The sequence below is a fragment of the Bacillus rossius genome, chromosome 1, assembly GCF_032445375.1.
Source record: "Bacillus rossius redtenbacheri isolate Brsri chromosome 1, Brsri_v3, whole genome shotgun sequence".
Lineage (NCBI taxonomy): Eukaryota > Metazoa > Arthropoda > Insecta > Phasmatodea > Bacillidae > Bacillus > Bacillus rossius.
Window position 1 is genome coordinate 157,397,256 of NC_086330.1, and position 25,928 is coordinate 157,423,183.

The window sequence follows — 25,928 nt, forward strand, 5'->3', positions numbered from 1 at the left end:
TTTATATCAATAAATGCAAGTCTAAAATAAATAAAAAATGTATTTATTCATGTGTTGTTTGAAACTTTTCACTAGTTACCAGAGGTCAGAATGTTCGTCGAAGGTGCTTAAAATGGTATTAGGACGCTGGGGACGCGTGGCGACAGGTCTAAATGACGCAGCTATTTGGGGTGTGGATTTATCAGTGGTGGGGGGGAGGGGGTAGGTCTGCTGACGTCAAAGGCCGTGCGTCAGTGAAGAGTGTGCTTGGCACGCACGAACAGGACTGCAATAGAAAGGGTAGAGGGGTGGGGACAGTTGAACAATTGCAGCCTTAGGATGTATCATTCGTAGTTATCAACAGAGCTAGTAAGATGTGTCGGGCCACCTATGAGAAGATTGTTGAGGATGAGTTCTATGCGTGCTGTCAGGAGGGTAGCGGACGGGAAGAAGCTCTTGCGATGGATGAAGACGAAGAGTCCAGGGAAGACATCGCAGATGTACCTGCGAACACCTTCACTCTGACTGTGGAGGACTTTGGAGCTGTGTGGTGCTTGTATAGTTGTGTGGGTAAAGTATTTGATGCTAGTATGGAAAGTACTGCGGAGCGGGGTGTTGTGAAGAGGGTCGGTAACGCCTTCTGTTAACAAGGGGGAGAAGATGGTGCGAAGGATTGTGTGTTTTTTTTTATTAAATAGTGTTAAATATTATTTTGATATTTTATTTACTTCGACTTCTTGCCACGACTTAAAAAAATACTTTTTTCTTTTGATATGAAGTGAAACTCGTAGTGGCAGTAGGTAATGGCTTTTGCTCGTAGCGACAGTAGGTAATGGCTGAGGTGAGTGTTGTAACTGCATCATATACACTGTAGCGATCACACATTAAGTTGAAACGTAAAATGTTATGTGTCGGATGTGGTCTCTCTCGTGAAGATAGGGGAACATCTAATACTGTACAAATGTGAATCGGTATTTTTGTTTGTAGCATAATATTCTCGTGAACGATTAAAGCTGCTTGTTTTTTTTCTTTCATTAAAAATTTTAGGGGAGGAAGATGGATATATACCCAAACATTTAAAATATCTGCTTCCGTGCAGCTTTTAAAACATGGGTACGCAAACATGAGAAGAGATTATTACTTGTGAGTTAGGACTCTGAAAAATTTCTGGTCAGCTAATATGGAGTAATAAATGTTTTTAAAATTATCATTACTTTAACTAACGCATCCACAACGATAGTATTGATAACATATATTTTAGTTAAAACCTGTAAATGATTATGCCTTTAAGAATAAATGGTTGTCACAACAACAAAATGACTGAGGATTTTATGGTCTATAAGGATCATAACAACATTGGTACGGGATAGAAAGTCGGCCTTACATACACTAAGGTGCTTTAGGATGGTGATGACATCATCGGATGAAATCAATATGGCGGAATCCAGGATGGCTGCCTCCAGCAGACGATAATGGTTTAGATTATTGTTTTTATAATAAATTTATTTTAAAGATGGTGGTGTTACGAAAAATTGCGACAGGGATGAGTGGGGTGTTCGATTATGTAATCGTAATGTAGAAGAGTGGGGCGCTCGATGATGTAAACGTAATGTATAGGAGTGTGGTGCTAGATAATTGTAACATTTAATTAAAATTAAATTATTAATTTTTATTTTTTTAAATTAAAATCGGATAATAAATAAATATTTTCAAGATGGCGGATGAAACTCGAAATGTCGGGATGTTCTAGAAAACAAAATGGCGGATAAAAACAAAATGGTCGCCAGAAGTGACATAATCCAAGATGGTCGCCGGAAGTGACATAATTCAAGATGGCCGCCGGAAGTGACGTAATCCAAGATGGCGGCCGGAAGCGACGTAATACAAGATGGCGGCCGGAAGTGACATAATCCAAGATGGCCGCCGGAAGTGACGTAATCCAAGATGGCCGCCGGAAGTGACATAATCCAAGATGGCGGTCGGAAGTGACGTAATCCAAGATGGCGGTCGGAAGTGACGTAATCCAAGATGGCCGCCTCGAATCCCCGAATCCCCAGCCATCAGCCGATGCACCAGGACATACCAAATACACCTACTGATGACGTCATCAGATCCTAACGAAAAATGGCGTAAAGAAAATAATTGTAACGCTCGGAGCGTTACGCAAATTATAACTATCAGGGAGAGAGCGGTGTTACTCCATTATTTGGTGACACGTTTGCTCCACTGGCACTTCTATGGCGACACCAAGCAACTGGGTGTGGCAAGGCCTTGTGGCTGCGGATACGTCATTATTCTGAAGCCTTTTGACACTACAAGAAACTTGATTTTCGGGTTTACGTGTATTTGAAATCACATAACTTACACATAACCTGCATTTGTACTATACAGACATCAACATTAAAACCCTCTCGAATCGCGAATTTATGGATCACATTTTAGATCTCAAGTTACTTGCCGAAAACACAGAGAACAGCAGCAGCGCTGCCCGCAGCGCCACTAGTGAGATAACCTAGAACTACACCAGTCTGAGAAGTTGCGCTTCCAACGCGTGAAGCGTGCCATGCACCCATGAGTTTTGACATGAATTTCAGACAGGAATATGAATGTGTTTACTGTCGGGTTGGGTGTCACTTCGGCTGAGGATTCGATACCTCTTAAAACTTGTTAACTATGAAAGCTACAGAGTTGAAGTAAATATATATTAGTAGGCCTATAAAAGACTTTTCTCGTGGTCGTTATGTACGACTCACCTGGTTAATATTTTTAGCGATGAAATAATGAGCGTTGACAAGAATTGTAGAATTGAAGACAGTGAGAGCTATAACTCCGAAAGTAATAAACCGATTTGCATGATTTAAACTTTAAGTTGCTCCTGAGTGAGCAATGAGTATTGCTAGTTTAGTGTAACAACGATAAAGTTACTAACTTTGGTTTTGGAGCAATTAATCGCAAATGCCTGAGCGAAAACAGGCTATGTTGTAGAAAAGAAAGAAAACAAGCGAAATTGCCCGAGCAGAATCAATTAAAAATGCAGAGAGATGTCGCAGGTATCGAATGAAGTAAAACATAGCCGAGAGAAGTGAGCCAGTGCGGCAAAACGAGTCCCCGAACGAGGCACGAAATTTGCGCTCGGGTGAGCCTCAGCCGGCCACTTCTCGAGAAGCGTCGGGGAATGCAGAATATTGTTTGGTAATGGACGTTGATATGCCGATGTTGATATGGAGTCTTAGCCAGTGTTTTTGAACGATGGGCCGAGTTTGTCGTGGTTTAGGGTCGCCATATTTCTGACGTGGTCGCTCGACCGTCGAGTAAGACGTTCATCGAATACACGTCAAAAAATAAAGCAACATCAATTTATAGAGACCAGAAAAAATCGCGAATTCATTTCGCGACAGGCTAAAATACAAATAGTTATACCTCAGTGCTGCCTCTGCTATTGGCTCACAACTCACCTGGATGACTCTGGGCCAATGAGAAACACCCAACCAACGCTTTATAGAATCACAGGGTGCTACGCTGGAACGTCTCACAAGACAGCAGCCAATCAGTGGGTGGCATTTGACAGAGTGTACGTAGAACTATGGAGTTCATCCTACAGGTCATTGAACCCGCGAAATTTTCCGGTCCCTATCAATTTAGTTAAATTATTTTATTTATTTCATACACAACATTCCCGTTTCAGCGCGATATGAATCCACGAAACAAACCCCTGGTGGCCTACCCAGAATTTATTATTTTTTTCTGCGAGCCGTTGAGATTAGTAGCAACTGGACTCTCCTGGTCACTCCAGCCTGTTCCAGCTGCGCTCCGCTGGAACACAGTCGCTCCAGGCTCGCAACCGTAAGCACATACAGTTCATTCACGCTCATCATTTTTCTTTGAATAAACCATTGATAAACATCTCTGCTCGTAAACTGGGAATGAGATAACTTTATCACACTCAGGTACACAGACAGCTAGGTTGACACCGTGTCAAGAAAATTAGTTCCTTGACAACTTATTTCCAATAGTTCTATGTTTGAAACTGATTTTTTGTAAGAGTTAACGTTTACGCTTACGTTTATGGCAACGTAACAGTTTCGCATTGCCCGGAGCATGCCCACAGACCACTATCATCATGGAAATGATACTAATTCGTCTGGCGGAAGGATACTGATAGTAGTTCTTAAAAAATTCTCCCGAAAATATTGAGATACGCATGAAACAGCTATACGAGTCCAAGTTGAGAGATAAATTTGTTTGCCCAAGCAATTATTTTATATGGCAAAGTAAATATGTGCAGGTGATTGAAGCATATACGATAAATGATATGTATATTTTTGGTTTGGTTTGCAATCGTAGGTTCATTACATATTGTATTTGGTCCGGCCGACGAGACACATTTAGTTTGCAAATGAGGCCCGTCCCGAGTGAGTCTCCGACAGGCGCGGGTGCCGCGTCAAACACGTGTTGCCAGGGCATCACTCACCCAGCACTCGCCGCAAACTAAACCACTCTAGCCCTCCGGGTTCCGTATTGCTCATCTGAACACACAAAGATAACTGAAAAGGAAAACCTACCGTCATGATGACCGAGTAAAAAATACCCGAATGTAACTATATTTAATTTTACTGTTTTTTTACTAGAAAAAATGCAATACGAAATATGTATAAAAAAACTAATGGCTATAAAATTCAATACAAAACCCTTACAAATAGTGATGCCAATAAATATCCGTAATTAGCACCGTGATTATTTCTCGGTGTCTTTTCACTCCTGGCTAGACTTAGGTTGCCAGTGAGCAGTCAAGTTTTTTTCGGAATGCTTATTTGTCGATAACAAGATCACATCCTTTGCCGGGTTTTACGTGATTTGTTAACCACTTCTTCTGCTTGTTTATAACTGACTAAAGCTACGGCTACACAGTGCGCTATGCTCGCCAAGTTCGCGATGTTCGCTACGCGAGTTAAATACAGCCAGCTGCATCTCAGGTGTTTGGTTCTAGGCTTTTTTCCTAAAACGTCGCTGACTTCGCGTATGCGCAGGTAAACAAAAACATCTCTTTTTTTCCTGCGGAATTTTTCTGTACTTCTGCGTTTGCTTTTTATGAAGTTTAATTTCTCTCAGTATTGTGCTTTAAATAGTCAAGTCAACGGAAAAGTTAATTGAAAGATTACGAAAATATCCATGATTATGGAATAATTCTATGAAGAATATAAAAGGCAGGATATGCAGGACAATGTTTGAGATTTGATTACAAGGGAATGCTATCAGACTGAGTTGAATTTATCTTGAAATAATCCATAACTTGTATTTCGTCCTCACAAGCAACTGCTAGTGCTAGCTGATGAAATTCTTCAAATTATTTTGTTTCTATATCAAATTCTTAAACCCATTTATTTTAACATTCACATACTGTGAGAGCCAGCAGAATATTATCATCGTCGGAATCGTCACTCGAATCCCACGGCATGCGTCTCTCTGACATCGCGAACTACATTGTACTATCAGCGAACACAGCGAACATCGCGAACATAGCGTAGTTTCGCGTGTAGCCTCGGTCTAAGGGACGTCAAGGGCGCGTCGAAAGCACTGTGATGGAGTAATGAACGTGAAGCAGGTGTGTATGTTCTTCAGGTGTGTATGGCACCCGGTGAACACGCGAACTAGTCCTGGCTGTACCACGTGTCTGAAGCAGTTGGCGTTGCGGAGTGTCCCGCGGCGCTGGCCGGCAGCACACGCGGCCAGGACTCGGCGCTTATCAGGAGTGCAGTCATCGCCGGCCAGCTCCGTGACGGCATCAGAGCGGCCAGGAGGACCGACTGGTGGCGTCAGCGCCCAGAAGCGACGGTAACTGCTTCCCCAAGCGTCGCCGCTAGAAGATTACTCCATGCAACAACGAGACGTAACGGACGTGCTCGTAAACAAATCGATGAAGTCCAGCCTTCCTTTTTTTTTTACAAAAAAAAAACATCTTATTATTAGAGATCCGTTGTTAGTTGGAGACAGGCTTGACTGTATACCGTTATAAGTTTGAATTGCAGCTTCATTGTACAAGAAAGCAATAAGAAAACACCAGAATTCGTATCAGCCAATCTACGCCATACGGACAGAAGGTAAAATGTTGCAGCGCCCAGTGGACTTTGATTTTTTGTATATATGTGTGTGAACTTCATCCTGGTATCAGTAAATAACGCGAATTTTGCAAGTCTATACTTCTGATGCATTAAAAGAAAATAAAGGATAATTATATAGCTACATTAAGGAATGCTGATTACCACCGTATTGGAGTCGGATGTCGGCGCGCGGTGCTTGAGGCCGGAGACACGCCAGAGTGGTCGCTGCGACCCGTCGCGGGCTCTTCGCTTCACGACCACTCGCTTCACGACCACTCTCGCGTCGCTTCACGACCAGGACACGTTTCCGAATCATTGTTAGCAACAGCTAAAAAATGTTCAAAACCCCAAATATATTTGTTGCGTTTATTTTTAACACGATTTCATTAGCTTCACTTGTAACTAGCTAATAAAAATCGCAGCAACCCCGACTATGTAATAAAATCCTGGAAGTCAATTTTAATCTACTTCTATTTGTAATATTGATTTGAAACTTTGCAAGTATATGTAATCGGGATGACAGTACAATAATTGCATGACTATGACACGAGAAAAAAAGAGGGAGGGTCATAGGGGCAAAACACCACTACTTTCGAGCTATGAACAATAAACATGTCTTTTATCTACCCATGGGCGGGGTATGATGGGAAATTTGCCCAATGTCAACTGTTACTCTCAGAGAAGGAATGGGGGAGTCAAAGCTACAAAATTTAGAAAATTTTAAAAATCTTTTCTCTTTCCATATGGAGTGTTTCCGAGCCATTCTGGGACATCGACCTCTCCCCTTCCCTCAGGGGGGAGGTCCTTGGCCCCCGATTTTTTGAAAGTCGCGATAATTGAAGTACATTGATTTTGACGTGCTTCCGAGGCCTTCGGGTGCCATCGAACCCCTCGGGGGAGGGGATCAAATGCCCCTTAAATTTTCGGGACTTTGAAAATTTATTTTGTGGTGTGTTTTGGGGAATTTATAAAACTGTATTTCAATATGAACTAAAAAGTAAAAAAAAATATATATATATTTTAAAACCTGGAAAAAAAGCTTTTAATATTGTATAAGATAAAAAGTAAAAACAATGATCAGTTGTCTTAAATTTTCTATCACTAATGTATGAAAATGAAAGAAGAGATCACACCATTTTTTTCATTAAAATTGACTGTTTTATTTATTATTTGATTCTTATTTTAAGCTTATTAAAAAAATACTTTATACAGAGTTGTTCATTATAATATGGCTGTTGAACAAATTACTTAAATTTAAAGATATTTTTACATTTTAGTTCATAAGACAGTAAAAGCATGTTTTTTTTATTTTTATAAAAAATAAATTTATTTATTTGTAGTGTGCATATTTTTGTTTTAATGCAAGTAATATAAAAATGGATTCCTGTGACAAAAAACATTACAATTCAGTGCAAAAAAAAAAAAAAAATAATCAGCAAACATTTTCCTATAGGCAAGGAAATAATAATAAAAAATATTGAAATAGCTATTTGAAGAAAAAAATTAATAAATTGAAACTATTAGTGGCAGTTCATTTAGTATCACGGTTAATTTGTAAAGATTTTTATGATATCGTTGATGAATTCTAAGGCATGTTCTCCATATTTGTGCCTACTATCATTATATAATTGCCGTAGGAAATTATTTCACAATATATACGCCAATAAATAGTGAAATGATTTTCCAGTTTCTGCCACGAGTGTCAAGATGATATCAAAAATAAATTTAGTATGGATTATTCCTGAAATACCCAATACATATTAGTGTGTTCAAGCGTAAATTACAAAGGACTTAAAGCATTCATAACGGTTCTTGCCATTAGTTTGCAGTGCTAATTTTAATGGACGTATATTCTCTCTTGTCAATGTACGATTTCGGCCAGGAATTTCAAAAGAGAATTTTTGGAAATATATTTTCCTGTTGTAGTTCCTCAAGAGCATTATCTTATACAATTCAGTTATTATTTCTAAGTAAATGTAATTGGAGGACGCTATATTTTTAATTTTTTTTTTAATATTTAATATTAAAACTGTTATCTCTGTTTGACCATGAAATATAAATAATAGAATGTCTTGTTATTAATAGTGACCGATGGCTACAAATATTTCTCCTGTGAAATAATAATTTGCATTTATCAATTTTATTCATCAGAATACCTACAACTGCAATAATTATATCAGTAGAGATAATTTTATGGGCTTAGAAAAATCAACAAATAGTAAAATTAGAAAAAATTAAAAACTATAATTAAAGAATGAATACAAACACGATATTTAATGTTTAGAAGCACGGTAATATCAGTCTGGCAACAGGGGGTGCCATTGGACTGCATTCTAAGCTTGCGACCCACTATAGATAACAACACACCTAGTGACTGTCGCCTCGAAGCATGCAACCCGCCACTCAGCACAGAAGATAGTGTTGCCATCACCACAGGCAACTGCGACACATTAATTGTGCCTCTTTTTTACTGCCTAAGCTTAAATGTTCACAGTTGCTGTGTTTCATTCCATTTATAATCTCTTTACATGTTTTTTGTTAGGTTAAAATTTTCACATCCAAAAAACTTGAAGACAACTTGAGATTACGGTGATCCCTTGTGTTGACACGTTAAAGTCTAGTTCACTATATATAGTACATATTATTAGTTAATACGTGTATGTACGAGAAATATATAGAGTTTACACATAATATATAGTTTATATGATATAAAAATAAACAAACGATATAAAAATTAATACTCATTTTTTTCTTAATCACGTTCAAAAGACGCAATGGACTTGACTAACAGTTTCCCTGCAGATAACATATGACCCAAGCGAACTTTGTATAGGTACTTTCTACCTCGAAGTCTCAGGTAATTGCCAACAGATATATAATTATAACAATTTTTTACTGAATAAAGTTTTATTTTTTATAGCTACTTTACCATACATTTTCACGAATAATAAAAATACTGTTACGACGCGGATAGCGACGAGGCAGACCAATCAGTCCGGCGCGCCAACCTGTCAGAAAAAGGGGGAGAGGGCAATGGAGGGATAACCCCCCCCCCTCTCCCTCCCACCACCACCACCACCACCTCTCTGAATAGTGGCCCCCATCATTCTTCTTCATGGTAAACTGTTTAGCGCAGCAACTCGCTATCTTTCTCTTGAGAGTTCGGCACGTTTGTTCCCAGAGCTCCATCTGTGGGAAGTGACATAACTAGAGTGCCATTGTTCTTGTACCTTCGAGTGTTGAGTCGGGGATTATGATTCTGATGACACTCCGGAGAGCTACGAAACCTTTCCAGGCCGGATCTGTTTCTTCCACTCGTAACTCTATATATATATATATATATATATATATATATATATATATATATATATACACATACATATACACACATACATATACACACATACATATACACACATACATATATATATACACACACAGTTTCTACCAAAAGTTAAGACCACCATCACTCTACACATGGTACGACTTTGGACAGATACTTTTGATGCAATTAGCATCAAAAATTATTTAAAATTTTCTATGTGTAAAAGTGCATATTTTGGTGTAAACATAGTTTAAAAATTCCGATTATTTATTTAATTAAAATTTAAAAAAAAAAACAGATTTAGGAAAATCAAGAACATTTTTTTACCTAATACAATATTTTACAACTAATTGTAATGGCTGTACACAGTTATTGATTTTACACAACATGCATAACACACTAAGGAAACTATAGCTTAATTGGTGGCAATGAGCCAACCACGAAAGTTACTTTTTTTGGCCAATTTATCACTCATGTCCAAATAAAAAAATTACCAATATATTCCTATCAAAAGTTTAAGACCACCTGATCAGGTATGAAAATACATACTGTTACGAAGTTTTTCTACACTGATACCACTGTAGTTATGAAATAAGGAAATATTTATAACACTATTTTTAATAAAAATTTTAGTAATCTATGACACCTCCTGCAGCTTTAAGGCATTCATTTATTCTTTGAGGCATAATGCGGACGAGATTCTGGTGAGACAGTATATATATATATATATATATATATATATATATATATACACACACGAACGCACACATAAATACAATATGGTGTATCTTAAAATGGGTACAGAAACCGCGATACTTCAGAATGTGTGAGCTGAGCTGACAGAAAAAGAAAATAAATCAAAAAGTATCCAGTTGATTTGAAAATTATGTCGGGTAAAATATAAAAGCGTTAGGAGGCATCCATTAATTACGTGAAGCTTTTAGGGGGAGAAGGGGGTTCGAAAAATTCCCAAAATCGCCTCACGTAATTAATGGAGTCCCCTTAGGAGTTGGCAGCTGCAAATACAGTCTGTGCACGTGTGGTTTCATATCGCTAGGCGCTTGGTCACACTTCTCGCAAGAAAATGACATTATTTTGCAATGGTAGTGTATGAACGTGAGCAAGGCCCCCAATAACCCCAGGTATACTGTTAGGATTGTAAAAGGAGGGGGGAGAGAAAGAATGATAACATATGTGTTAAGCACAGTGTGAAGAATCTACGACAGAACAAGGATCAGGTGATAGGTTCAAACGATACATGTGCCGTTTTCTCGCGATACTACATGACGAAGCAAGTGCTATGCCAGTAATGAAAAGCCAAGTGCTTCGCTCACTGTGACTGTGCACTGTGGTGATGGAAGGTACTGTGATGAGTTCACCTACAGAATGTTAGTCTTTTATTAAACATTAGCTGATGCACCTGTCATTGACAAGTTTCCATTTCAGTTTCTTCACAAAGCATTCTGATGAACCCAGCTCTGGATCATCTATATCACTATGAAAATAACTTATATCCCCTCTATCATAATCTTTCAGAAATAAAAGAAAAAAAAAAGAAAATATATTACATTTATCTTTAAATTCAAACTAAATTATAATGCGAACTAAATCTTTATTAAAACTTTAAACATAGACAGGTTGATCCCTATTTCTGCCACTAATGCGGCCCGTGTCGCCGTGCGTTTAAAACACAAAAAACAATGTTCCTGGTATCTGTGCCAGTTTACTTAACGTAAGCAGGGACATAACCAAGGGGACGTCCTACTGCAAGCGTTGTTCCGACAACTTATAAAACAATTTTTTGTTACGTGATTTTAGGGTGTGATGTCCACTGAAATCCAAGCCAAGATGCACTACACTGTACCAGAGTGACGCGGCTAAACTACCGAACTCATGAAAGCGTGCTCGAGGCGTACACGTAAAAACCTCTTTTGTGAAAAAGATTTGCCACACAAAGAATATTTACAACCAAGATAATTTTACATATAAATAATGATGTGGTATATAATATAAAAACATAATTTAGATTATAGTACAGGATAATTATAAAGTCCGTGAAAAATTTCATATAATCGGTGCAGCGAAATGGAAAATAATAACGTAACAAATTATATACCGCGTGAAAGAACCACTCTCAAATTTTTTTTGAATGTAGCGCCAAAAAGCTATTTTAAAAAACAACCGACAGGGGTGCTAGTGTACGTAGTTGCTGAAAATGGCTGCGAACCAGACAGAGAAAGCCTTTTGTGTGCTTGAATACGCCCGTAGCGAATCGGTAGTGAGTGTCCAAAGAGCTTTCCTTGGCAAGTTTAACAAAACACCACCAGTTTGCAATAGCATAATGAAGTGGTACAAGAAATTCGAGGAAGACGGCTGTTTGTGCGACGCAAAACGGTAGGGTCGACCAGGCGTGTCACAACAGACAGTGGATTGTGTACGGGACGTGATGGTGCGGAGTCCCAAGAAGTCAACTTATCGGGCTAGTGCAGAATTGAACATCTCTCAGCCAACAGTGTATAAAATTCTTCGTAAGTGATTAAGAGTGAAGCCATACAAATTGCAGCTTCTGCAAGCCATCAGCCACAATGACATGCTCCGACTGCAGTTCTGCATTGCCATGCAGAACCGTCTTGAAGACGATGACTTTGCAAGCAAATTAATCTTCAGTGACGAAGCCACTTTTCATCTCTCAGGAAGTCAACCGACACAACACACGCATATAGGGGACAGAGAATCCACATGCAACTCTCGAACACGTCCGAGATTCGCCAAAAGTTAACGTGTTCTGTGCCATGTCAAACAAGACAGTTTATGGCCCCTTCTTCTTCACTGAGAGAACTGTCACTGGTATCACCTACCTCGACATGCTGCAATTGTGGCTTATGCCACAACTTGAAGCTGATAGCAGGGACTTCATCTTCCAACAAGATGGTGCTCCACCTCATTACCACAATGTGGTACGAGATTATCTTAATGAGACGTTGCCACATCGCTGGAAGGGCCGTGGGGTGGCCGCTGACCAAGTGCTACTCCCGTGGCTACCACGATCACCGGACTTGACACCTTGCGATTTTTTCTTGTGCGGATACCTCAAGGATAGTGTTTATGTTCCACCTCTACCACAGAACCTTGACGAATTCAGACACAGCATCGTAGCAGCTGGTCTTACCATCACTCCTGATATTCTGGGTCGGGTATGGGCAGAATGGGACTATCGATAAGAAGTGTGTCGTGTGACGCAAGGTAGACAAATAGAACATTTATAACTAGTGGAAAAAAAACTTTGAGAGTTTTCTTTCACGTGGTATATAATTTGTTTAATAATTCTTAGCCATTTCACTGTACCGATTGTTTGAAATGTTTCACGGACTTTATAATTAACCTGTATACTAATTATAAACATTGATAATTATATAGATTAAGTCTGAATTCAAACGACAAACTTTGGCTGTAGTCATAATCATACACGACTTATGGTCCTTGCATTTTCAAGTTATGTTTAATGAGAGGCGCGGCCTCTTTTTTTATCTTGTGGTGTTTTATGACATGTATGGTTTGTTCAGCATTCACGGTTATGTGCTTTAATTACAACTGTAATTGTTTCAGTTTAGTTGTTAATTGAATGTTTTCTGCGGAATACATTCATTGGCATGCACATCACTTAACAATCAGTGCCCCTGGTGTAAGGCAGCTATTTCAAACAGATAAATGTGAGTGTTGCATACGTGCCAGGCGTCAAATTATTTCGGTAATTTAATAATTTTACTTCTGGGACAAAATTCGCAGTGTTTGTAGAACATTTTTTGCCTATCCCGACAACTGGGTGAATTTGGGAAGAATTTATGAACATAAAGAGCATGTGCGTTGAGCTACAAACACATTTTTTTTCAATAAGGCAGCCAGCATGAAACCCTTAATAACAGACATGAATCAAAGTAATGCTCTCGCTTGACAATAATTAAATGCTGGGCAAGACTCGTTACGATAGCAACAAATGATGGGTACTGTAACACATAGAATGTTTTCATTATTACCTAAGCAACTAAAAATAACATTATTTATACACATAATTAATAAGTCACGTATGGAATTTAAGTTATAGGTTCTCAAAATATTTTCAAAAATTGAATTACCACTACCTGGTACTTTTGAAATATTAGCAACTTCCATTTACAAGATTAAAAAATAATAATTACATTTGTTTCAGCTTGACTTTAATTAGTAAAAATTAAATTCATAAATATTGATCAATTTATCAATCGATTGATTGATTAAACCATTTACAAATTATTATATACAATCTCAAATTATTGTTTGAGTCACTGAGTACACACTCACATCTTGATTTATAGCTAATAATGCAAAATTACCAAAAGTTAATCATTGAAATCTGTTACTCGCAGAATGGGATGTATCTGAGTGTCTCGATGTAACCACCACACAACCCCTCAGAAGCGAGTCCCCACTCGCTGTGTCTGAGAGAGGCAGCGGTGTGCTCTAGCTCGTGCCCACGGGCGAGTTCAGCAACGAGTACATCCGCAGTCTCCACGCCACCGGGCGAGTCTTCCACGTGCTTAACGTACCCCAGCTTTTTCCGTAGTTACGTTGCGTAAGGACGAGCTTCTCGCAAACGTAAACACAAGCACATGCATTTCAAGCACCTGTTACTTTCGTAACAACTTTGCCTCACACACACACACATCAATGGTCATGTACAGCGAAGCGTACGAGAAATCTATAGAGAGTAGCTTTTGTGCACTCGTATTCTTCAAGGAACGAGTCCCTCGTAAGACCGTAACCAATTGTAAACACAGTTGTTGCAACTCGGAGATTCACATCAACCATCCTATCTCCGTGAATGCCCTCGTATGCTCAGTCGATTCCAGCATAGTGTATTTCATCATAAGTATACGTAACACCTGTTACGTAACATACGTATCTTTACGTGTGGCTAAAGTTTCTCCTGAAAATATCCAAGTTCATTCCAGGGTGATAGCCACCCAGTGCCTCCAACCACCGACAAGCTCTACGACATCAACTACTATCAGAAGTAGATAATTTGTTAAAGTCCATATGTAATAGCGTTTACTTAAAGTCCCCAATCGTGCTGCCTCCCCACAAACGTTAAAGTACTAACCGGACTTGGAATACTTTCCAACTCTTCCTGCAGCGAATATTTTCTATCACCTGCAGAACTCGGAAAAATATATTTTATCACCAAACTTAACTTAGTTCGTGGCGGTCAGACCAGTTCTGAAGTTCCAGCGCTGACGGGCAGCATGACGTCACATGGCGGCATCGGTGCTATCTTCTTCCGGCGGGCGACTGCGCCTGCTCTTCCAGATCAGGCCCTTGTGTACTCGTCTTGAGCAGCTAGAGACGGCATAGAACATGCTCCTATAAACTTCTGGGTGCTCGCGACAATGGCGAACTTCCGATGTCATATCCGCTGTTAATATTGTAGGTTTTTTTTTTTTTTTACATTGTGACACTTTTTTCTTTGGTGCGTGCCGGGTTGCCTATACCACAGGCATCAGACTTCTGGAGTGCCGAGGATTGCCTACACCACAGGCTTCGGCATCGCTAAAGTTGGCACTAGCGACACAGCAGAGTAAACATGCAACATTATTTATACATATAATCAATAAGGCACATACAGAATTAAAACTATAGGTTCTCAAAATATTTTTTTAACATTGCATTCCAACTAATTAGTACTTTTGAAATATTAGCAGCTACCATTTACAACAAAAAAAATTGTTATTTTGGTTAACACTTTGTTTTTATTTTGTTAAAATTAAATTCATTACGATTGATCAAATCAGAGTTATATTATTTATAAATTATATTATACGTTGTTTAGTTATTCATTTCCCAGATGCTTGGCGTTTCTTCATTCATATTTTCTTTATTATTTTCGGTAAACGACTGGTTAAGCAGAAATTTCAAAGGCGTATTGGGAATTCGTAGACATGTTTTCAAATTACTTTTATTTGATGAACATGTAGCTAAAGTTGGTCGGTCAAATTCAGTCTAATCCTTATAATATGTATTGTTACGAACGGGAGGAACAGGGCTCGAAAAGACAGTCCAATTAATAAACTGTATCTTTATTTACTACACTAATATTCACTCGAATGCCTGGCTACAAAAGATTGAAACTAGTGAATCAAGTAAACGCACGCGTGTCTCGTGGCCCTGCCCGCTCGCCCCTGTCCACGCACTTGTCCGCCACTTGTTCGCCACTTGTTCGCCACTTGTCCACGCACTTGTTCGCCACTTGTTCGCCACTTGTCCACCCACTTGTTCGCTACTTGTTCGCCACTTGTTCGCCACTTGTTCGCCACTTGTCCACGCACTTGTTCGCCACTTGTTCGCCACTTGTTCGCCACTTGTTCGCCACTTGTTCGCCACTTGTTCGCCACTTGTCCACGCACTTGTTCGCCACTTGTTCGCCACTTGTCCACCCACTTGTTCGCCACTTGTTCGCCACTTGTCCACGCACTTGTTCGCCACTTGTTCGCCACTTGTTCGCCACTTGTCCACGCACTTGTTCGCCACTTGTTCGCCACTTGTTCACCACTTGTTCGCCACTTGTCCACGCACTTGTTCGCCACTTGTCCACGCACTTGTTCGCCACTTGTTCGCCACTTGTTCGCCACTTGTCCACCCACTTGTTCGCCACTTGTTCGCCACTTGTCCACGCACTTGTTCGCCACTTGTTCGCCACTTGTTCGCCACTTGTTCGCCACTTGTCCACGCACTTGTTCGCCACTTGTTCGCCACTTGTCCACGCACTTGTTCGCCACTGTTCGCCACTTGTCCACCACTTGTTCGCCACTTGTTCGCCACTTGTCCACGCACTTGTTCGCCACTTGTTCGCCACTTGTCCACGCACTTGTTCGCCACTTGTTCGCCACTTGTCCACGCACTTGTTCGCCACTTGTTCGCCTTGCCACGCCGGTATCTGCTCGCGCACTCGAGGTCGCTCGCCAGCACCGCTACACTCTGAGCCATTTTTATACAAAATTTACAAATAACGCTGGTTAAAAATCATGCTTACGGTTATCTTCGTAATTTTACGGGTGCTGAGTTTACATTCTTCGAACTTCAATAATAACCATATTAAGTAAATAATATATTCAAAAATCTTGTTGAGTATACAAAGAAAACATTCTTTTTTTTTTATTCAATTTCTGAGTTTACCTCGTTTACGCAGGACTCCGAAGTCTAAATCCAACGTAATTTTCAAGAAGATCCGGTTATCTGAGATTATGAAACTGTTGGTTTCTTTCAGGTTGGTTCTTCGTGGGAAGGTGCGTAAGTTTACTGCAGTTCCTGACAGTATAGCGCCGCGACTGTCTCTCCTCCCGCGCACTCGGCCAGGGCACTCGGTCTGGCACTCCGCGTGGGCCCGCCAGGCGCAGCTCGAGTCAGCGCCGTACATTTCGTGGGCACTTCGGGGTGAAATCATAACAAGTGTTCCGCATTGATATGAAATTTAACTATCAAAATCTTTAATGCAGTAACGTGCATTCGCTTACAATGGCATGATGAAGTCACAATTTAAAAAAAAAATCACTGCGCGGCAAACACGCGCAGGCATGATCTATCCGATGAGGGCTAAACCATCTCAGACGCATTATTAGTCTCGTAGTTATTAGTAATTCGGATCTGATGGTATTTCGGCGCACAATAAAGTTCTACCGACTATCACTGTAACGAGCGAATGGACGTCTCCACATCAGAAGAAACTGGCAAGGCGCTTTGCGCAGCGAGGCGACGGCCGACGCCTCCAGACGTCAGTGCTCACGTGCTGCTGCCCGTGGTTCTCGCCGCACCACTCAGGCCCGACTGGAGGGGCATCGAGTCCATAAACACTGCATTATCTGGCCTTTGGAAACCAGGCCAAGCAACAGTTTGTTATAGTACACGAATGATATTGTGACTTTGTACAACACATAGCTGTCGTTATTTTTGCATACCTATTTCAAAAACGTTGTTCGAGATAATACTGAGTACTTATTACGAAGATTGGTTCATAATTTTATATGTTAATGGAATTTTCGTTCGACCATTATTTGTTTAAATCATGGCAAAAGATAATCCGAAATTCAAAATTTGAAGTTATTTTGTTGTAACATGCTTTTTATGTGTGCAGTTAATACTGGAAAGTTATTCAGGGAACGGTTTACAAATAATTCTTACTATTGGGGGAACTAGGACTACATAAAGCATAATTCCAGTGAAATAATCTGAACCCGGTGTTACTGCGAACACTATTTTGTAGTGATACATATTTTAATGTAAATGTACAAATTTACAATTACAATTTACATAAAATAATACAGTGTTTAGAATGGACACTCATTGGTATTAAATCTTCGTGTTTTTTCTTCATAACGGTGCTACAAGATCGCAAATTTTACAAATATGAAAGTGGTTTTGTCACACTTTTCATTTACAATAAACAGGTCGCAAGTCAATAAATGTTTGTTATTCATAAACTGCATGTCAAAATGCTACTCTTGTATGTAGGTTCAATAAAGTATTACAGTGTGAATAAAATCTGTATAAGGAAAATAGGCACTTTTTCTTTAGAATGTGGAGTAGCAGTCATGTAAATTTTTTTTTATGGTTTTGTAACATTTTATTTAGCTGACTAGCTGAAGTACCCAGCGCTTCCCGGGCTATACACATCATGTCAAGTCTATAACACACATACTTGAAAGACGGGACATTTTGATCTATAATTCCTCCGCAAACCGCTTTTGTAGTTGATTTTAGGAAGATCCCATTCTCACTTGTCTATGTCGTATAAAGAACATCCCTGCCGAGCTTCAATCATGTTGAACACATACTTTAAACACGGGATATTTGGTAGCTGATTAACATCTGAAAGTGAGTAACGAATTAAAACGTCGCTAGGAGACGCAGAAAGCATCAACAATGCAACAGCCGTTGCCATGGAGACGAAGAAAGCACCAACAATGCAGTACTATTGAAAATTTGATTTTTTTTAAAGCCCCCGCAACGCTCTTGGGAGCTTGTTTTCATGCAATGCTTTCCAAGCGAACGTCTTATGTAGCAAAAGGTATATACGCCCCAAATTTAAAGTCTGTAGGTCTTGTGATTCCGGAGATTTCGTGATGACTGAGTCAGTTCGCCTCATATAAACTTTCATCCCCTATTTAACCCCCTCTTAGTGCTCAACTGCGTTATATAAGGAACTCCCATGCATAATTTCATGCTTCTAGACGCGCCGGTTTAAGCTAAGTGTTGTCTGTCATTCAGTATTAGAGTTTTATTAAGTAAATATAACGATGGGAGAGCGGAGAAAACCATATCAACGTTGCTTAGTTTTCTGTCCTTGCAGTATAACATATAGGTATAGTGCACGTCAAATTCCCGCATATTTCACAAAGATTCACAGAAGGAGATTCCTTGCAGCTAGCACGCCGGTCACTTTCACCATGCCATGATGTCGTCTTCGTTTTGCTAACATTCAGCACGATCAGCGCGTAATACGTAAAAGTTAATAAAAATTTTCTCATAAATTAAAGTAGTAACAATTTTAGGACTTCATCAATTTGTTAATGTATTAAAAAAACTTGATTTCTTTAAAATAAGTAAAATACAATGGCTTGAAATTTTTTATTTATTTTTGCAATGACCGATTTTGCGTTGAGCGATTAGAAAACCTGTCTCACTGCTCCCTACAGCACTTCCCCCCTCCCCCCTCCCTTCCCGAGAGGGGGTTGGGGGGGATATATTCCCAGGAGCTGCGCAAGGTAAGCTACCTTACTGCGCCATAACCATATTAATAAACTAACCAGCACTGTTTTGATAATCTTCCGAAATGTTTTTATTTTTGAGTTTCAAAACAACGTGTACCTATAAAATTTTAAACTTTAGTTTAAACAGAACCTTTATCTAACAGTTAGGTATATGTTTCTAACAGTCCATCCACAAACTGTCTCTTTAGTTGCTTGTGGATATACAAAAATTTAGTCCCTACGAATATCATTGATATTCCTACGAACATAATCTTACCTAGGTCTCGGTATACGGTATTTGGTGAGTTCATGAATACCACGGTGCTGCCAACTGTGGCGGATGGCGCGAACCAAAGTTCACAAAGACAAATTAAAACTTTATTATTGACTGTTTAGTGAATTGTAAGAAGATAGGCAGTATTTTAATAATATTCATCGTTGAAAACTAGGTTAAAAACCAGGGTTTAGTGTTTTTTTCACAAGTCTTTTTCGCTTTTATCGGAGCCGTTTCATTATATAGTTTAAAAATTCGTTCTGCAAATCCAATGATTCGATAGTCGAGTAGATGCTCCGGAGCGAATACTAGCGGCAGGTTCGGACATATGTGTGATTCCCGTCCAGAAAAGTAGTTGCAAACACTATTTGCGTATATTTATCACACTTGGCATTATTTTAAAGAATTATACATAAAATTTTGAGTCCAAGTTTTGTATTATAAGTGTATTTGCAACATGAGAACACGTGAATTTGCTCGTTACCGAGATTAGATGTTATACATCACTGGCGAGTACTGAAAACTCGCTCACTTTTTTTTAATAGGTGCATAAAGTTAATTATTAAGATGTCCATTGAATAGATATTTTTAAAAAGTGAGCGAGTCTTTCAGTACTCGCCAATTATGTGTAACATCTAACATATTGTATCAGCAACTATGTATTAACACAGCGTGTATTTTAATACAACACATAAAATAATTTAATTTATTTGATATAGGATACATTATTATTTCACTAGGTATTTATAAGGCATCATAAAAACCAGCTGGCAATGTGTCGCGCTGTTCAAGACCACGTTCTCTCTTCAGACGCCACGCTGCTCCCTGCTTCCCGTACACTTCCCTGGCATTCACGGAGTTGCTCCCTGATTCCCGTCACACTTCCCTGGCATCCACGGAGTTGCTCCCTGATTCCCGTCACACATCCCTGGTACTCACCGAGTCGCTCCCTGCTTCCCGTCACACTTCCCTGGCATTAACGGAGTTGCTCCCTGATTCCCGTCACACATCCCTGGCATTCACCGAGTTGCTCCCTGCTTCCCGTACACTTCCCTGGTATCCACGGAGTTGCTCCCTGATTCCCGTCACACTTCCCTGGCATCCACGGAGTTGCTCCCTGATTCCCGTCACACATCCCTGGCATTCACGGAGTTGCTCCCTGCTTCCCGTCACACTTCCCTGGCATTCACGGAGTTGCTCCCTGCTTCCCGTCACACTTCCCTGGCATTCACCTAGTTGCTCTCTGTTTCCCGTCACACTTCCCTGGCATTCACGGAGTTGCTCCCTGCTTCCCGTCACACTTCCCTGGCATTCACGGAATTGATCCCTGCTTCCCGTCACACTTCCCTGGCATTCACCGAGTTGCTCCCTGCTTCCCGTACACTTCCCTGGCATTCACGGAGTTGCTCCCTGCTTCCCGTCACACTTCCCTGGCATTCACCGAGTTGCTCCCTGCTTCCCGTCACACTTCCCTGGCATTCACGGAGTTGCTCCCTGCTTCCCGCTACACTTACCTGGCATTCACCGAGTTGCTCCCTGCTTCCCGTCACACTTCCCTGGCATTCACCTAGTTGCTCTCTGTTTCCCGTCACACTTCCCTGGCATCCACGGAGTTGCTCCCTGCTTCCCGTACACTTCCCTGGCATTCACGGAGTTGCTCCCTGCTTCCCGTCACACTTCCCTGGCATTCACCGAGTTGCTCCCTGCTTCCCGTACACTTCCCTGGCATTCACGGAGTTGCTCCCTGCTTCCCGTCACACTTCCCTGGCATTCACCGAGTTGCTCCCTGCTTCCCGTCACACTTCCCTGGCATTCACAGAGTTGCTCCCTGCTTCCCGCTACACTTACCTGGCATTCACGGAGTTGCTCCCTGCTTCCCGTACACTTCCCTGGCATTCACGGAGTTGCTCCCTGCTTCCCGTCACACTTCCCTGGCATTTACCGAGTTGCTCCCTGCTTCCCGTCACACTTCCCTGGCATTCACAGAGTTGCTCCCTGCTTCCCGCTACACTTACCTGGCATTCACGGAGTTGCTCCCTGCTTCCCGTACACTTCCCTGGCATTCACGGAGTTGCTCCCTGCTTCCCGTCACACTTCCCTGGCATCCACGGAGTTGCTCCCTGCTTCCCGTACACTTCCCTGGCATTCACGGAGTTGCTCCCTGCTTCCCGTACACTTCCCTGGCATTCACGGAGTTGCTCCCTGCTTCCCGTACACTTCCCTGGCATTCACGGAGTTGCTCCCTGCTTCCCGTCACACTTCCCTGGCATCCACGGAGTTGCTCCCTGCTTCCCGTACACTTCCCTGGCATTCACGGAGTTGCTCCCTGCTTCCCGTCACACTTCCCTGGCATTCACGGAGTTGCTCCCTGCTTCCCGTACACTTCCCTGGCATTCACGGAGTTGCTCCCTGCTTCCCGTACACTTCCCTGGCATTCACGGAGTTGCTCCCTGCTTCCCGTCACACTTCCCTGGCATTCACGGAGTTGCTCCCTGCTTCCCGTACACTTCCCTGGCATTCACCGAGTTGCTCCCTGCTTCCCGTACACTTCCCTGGCATTCACGGAGTTGCTCCCTGCTTCCCGTCACACTTCCCTGGCATTCACGGAGTTGCTCCCTGCTTCCCGTCACACTTCCCTGGCATTCACGGAGTTGCTCCCTGCTTCCCGTACACTTCCCTGGCATTCACGGAGTTGCTCCCTGCTTCCCGTACACTTCCCTGGCATTCACGGAGTTGCTCCCTGCTTCCCGTACACTTCCCTGGCATTCACGGAGTTGCTCCCTGCTTCCCGTACACTTCCCTGGCATTTACGGAGTTGCTCCCTGCTTCCCGTCACACTTCCCTGGCATCCACGGAGTTGCTCCCTGCTTCCCGTACACTTCCCTGGCATTCACGGAGTTGCTCCCTGCTTCCCGTCACACTTCCCTGGCATTCACCTAGTTGCTCTCTGTTTCCCGTCACACTTCCCTGGCATTCACGGAGTTGCTCCCTGCTTCCCGTCACACTTCCCTGGCATTCACGGAATTGATCCCTGCTTCCCGTCACACTTCCCTGGCATTCACCGAGTTGCTCCCTGCTTCCCGTACACTTGCCTGGCATTCACGGAGTTGCTCCCTGCTTCCCGTCACACTTCCCTGGCATTCACCGAGTTGCTCCCTGCTTCCCGTCACACTTCCCTGGCATTCACGGAGTTGCTCCCTGCTTCCCGCTACACTTACCTGGCATTCACCGAGTTGCTCCCTGCTTCCCGTCACACTTCCCTGGCATTCACCTAGTTGCTCTCTGTTTCCCGTCACACTTCCCTGGCATCCACGGAGTTGCTCCCTGCTTCCCGTACACTTCCCTGGCATTCACGGAGTTGCTCCCTGCTTCCCGTCACATTTCCCTGGCATTCACCGAGTTGCTCCCTGCTTCCTGTACACTTCCCTGGCATTCACGGAGTTGCTCCCTGCTTCCCGTCACACTTCCCTGGCATTCACCGAGTTGCTCCCTGCTTCCCGTCACACTTCCCTGGCATTCACAGAGTTGCTCCCTGCTTCCCGCTACACTTACCTGGCATTCACGGAGTTTCTCCCTGCTTCCCGTACACTTCCCTGGCATTCACGGAGTTGCTCCCTGCTTCCCGTCACACTTCCCTGGCATTTACCGAGTTTCTCCCTGCTTCCCGTCACACTTCCCTGGCATTCACAGAGTTGCTCCCTGCTTCCCGCTACACTTACCTGGCATTCACGGAGTTGCTCCCTGCTTCCCGTACACTTCCCTGGCATTCACGGAGTTGCTCCCTGCTTCCCGTCACACTTCCCTGGCATCCACGGAGTTGCTCCCTGCTTCCCGTACACTTCCCTGGCATTCACGGAGTTGCTCCCTGCTTCCCGTACACTTCCCTGGCATTCACGGAGTTGCTCCCTGCTTCCCGTACACTTCCCTGGTATTCACGGAGTTGCTCCCTGCTTCCCGTCACACTTCCCTGGCATCCACGGAGTTGCTCCCTGCTTCCCGTACACTTCCCTGGCATTCACGGAGTTGCTCCCTGCTTCCCGTCACACTTCCCTGGCATTCACGGAGTTGCTCCCTGCTTCCCGTACACTTCCCTGGCATTCACGGAGTTGCTCCCTGCTTCCCGTACACTTCCCTGGCATTCACGGAGTTGCTCCCTGCTTCCCGTCACACTTCCCTGGCATTCACGGAGTTGCTCCCTGCTTCCCGTACACTTCCCTGGCATTCACCGAGTTGCTCCCTGCTTCCCGTACACTTCCCTGGCATTCACGGAGTTGCTCCCTGCTTCCCGTCACACTTCCCTGGCATTCACGGAGTTGCTCCCTGCTTCCCGTCACACTTCCCTGGCATTCACGGAGTTGCTCCCTGCTTCCCGTACACTTCCCTGGCATTCACGGAGTTGCTCCCTGCTTCCCGTACACTTCCCTGGCATTCACGGAGTTGCTCCCTGCTTCCCGTCACACTTCCCTGGCATCCACGGAGTTGCTCCCTGCTTCCCGTACACTTCCCTGGCATTCACGGAGTTGCTCCCTGCTTCCCGTACACTTCCCTGGCATTCACGGAGTTGCTCCCTGCTTCCCGTACACTTCCCTGGCATTCACGGAGTTGCTCCCTGCTTCCCGTCACACTTCCCTGGCATCCACGGAGTTGCTCCCTGCTTCCCGTACACTTCCCTGGCATTCACGGAGTTGCTCCCTGCTTCCCGTCACACTTCCCTGGCATCCACGGAGTTGCTCCCTGCTTCCCGTACACTTCCCTGGCATTCACGGAGTTGCTCCCTGCTTCCCGTACACTTCCCTGGCATTCACGGAGTTGCTCCCTGCTTCCCGTCACACTTCCCTGGCATTCACGGAGTTGCTCCCTGCTTCCCGTACACTTCCCTGGCATTCACGGAGTTGCTCCCTGCTTCCCGTACACTTCCCTGGCATTCACGGAGTTGCTCCCTGCTTCCCGTCACACTTCCCTGGCATTCACGGTTTTGCTCCCTGCTTCCCGTACACATCCCTGGCATTCACGGGGTTGCTCCCTGCTTCCCGTCAAACTTCCCTGGCATTCACCGAGTTGCTCCCTGCCTACCGTCACATTTCCCTGGCATTCACGGAGTTGCTCCCTGCTTCCCGTACACTTCCCTGGCATTCACGGAGTTGCTCCCTGCTTCCCGTCACACTTCCCTGGCATTCACGGAGTTGCTCCCTGCTTCCCGTACACTTCCCTGGCATTCACGGAGTTGCTCCCTGCTTCCCGTACACTTCCCTGGCATTCACGGTATTGCTCCCTGCTTCCCGTCACACTTCCCTGGCATTCACGGTTTTGCTCCCTGCTTCCCGTACACTTCCCTGGCATTCACGGAGTTGCTCCCTGCTTCCCGTCACACTTCCCTGGCATTCACCGAGTTGCTCCCTGCTTCCCGTCACATTTCCCTGGCATTCACAGAGTTGCTCCCTGCTTCCCGTCACACTTCCCTGGCATTCACGGAGTTGCTTCCTGCTTCCCGTACACTTCCGTGGCATTCATGGAGTTGCTCCCTGCTTCCCGTCACACTTCCCTGGCATTCACGGAGTTGCTCCCTGCTTCCCGTCACACTTCCCTGGCATTCACCGAGTTGCTCCCTGCTTCCCGTCACATTTCCCTGGCATTCACAGAGTTGCTCCCTGCTTCCCGTCACACTTCCCTGGCATTCACCGAGTTGCTCCCTGCTTCCCGTCACATTTCCCTGGCATTCACAGAGTTGCTCCCTGCTTCCCGTCACACTTCTATGGCATTCACGGAGTTGCTTCCTGCTTCCCGTACACTTCCGTGGCATTCATGGAGTTGCTCCCTGCTTCCCGTCACACTTCCCTGGCATTCACGGAGTTGCTCCCTGCTTCCCGTACACTTCCCTGGCATTCACGGAGTTGCTCCCTGCTTCCCGTACACTTCCCTGGCATTCACGGAGTTGCTCCCTGCTTCCCGTCACACTTCCCTGGCATTCACGGAGTTGCTCCCTGCTTCCCGTCACACTTCCCTGGCATTCACGGAGTTGCTCCCTGTTTCCCGTAAACTTCCCTGGCATTCACGGAGTTGCTCCCTGCTTCCCGTCACACTTCCCTGGCATTCACGGAGTTGCTCCCACTGAATGCCGTGTGCCTAGAGCTAAGATAGTACACATAAAAAACCACCAACACTAATATAAAACCCGAGGACGCTTTAACACTCTTAAACGTACAAAGTAGAGCTCCTTACTTGGGCGCAGGCCTTAAATGGTCTTTGTTATGGGCTGTTAAACCCTTAACTTGATAAATATAAGCAGGAATACTCTCACATATAGTTGTTCTATATAAAACAATAAATATATTATACTATTACTGTACCTATATATAACTCGAATATATCTCAAACACCACCACAACCTTTAAGTATTCTTATCTTTTAAAGTATTCGTTTTAGGGGAATAAACAGAAAATTTTCTTTTTTTAACATAGGATCATTTCAAATTTTAA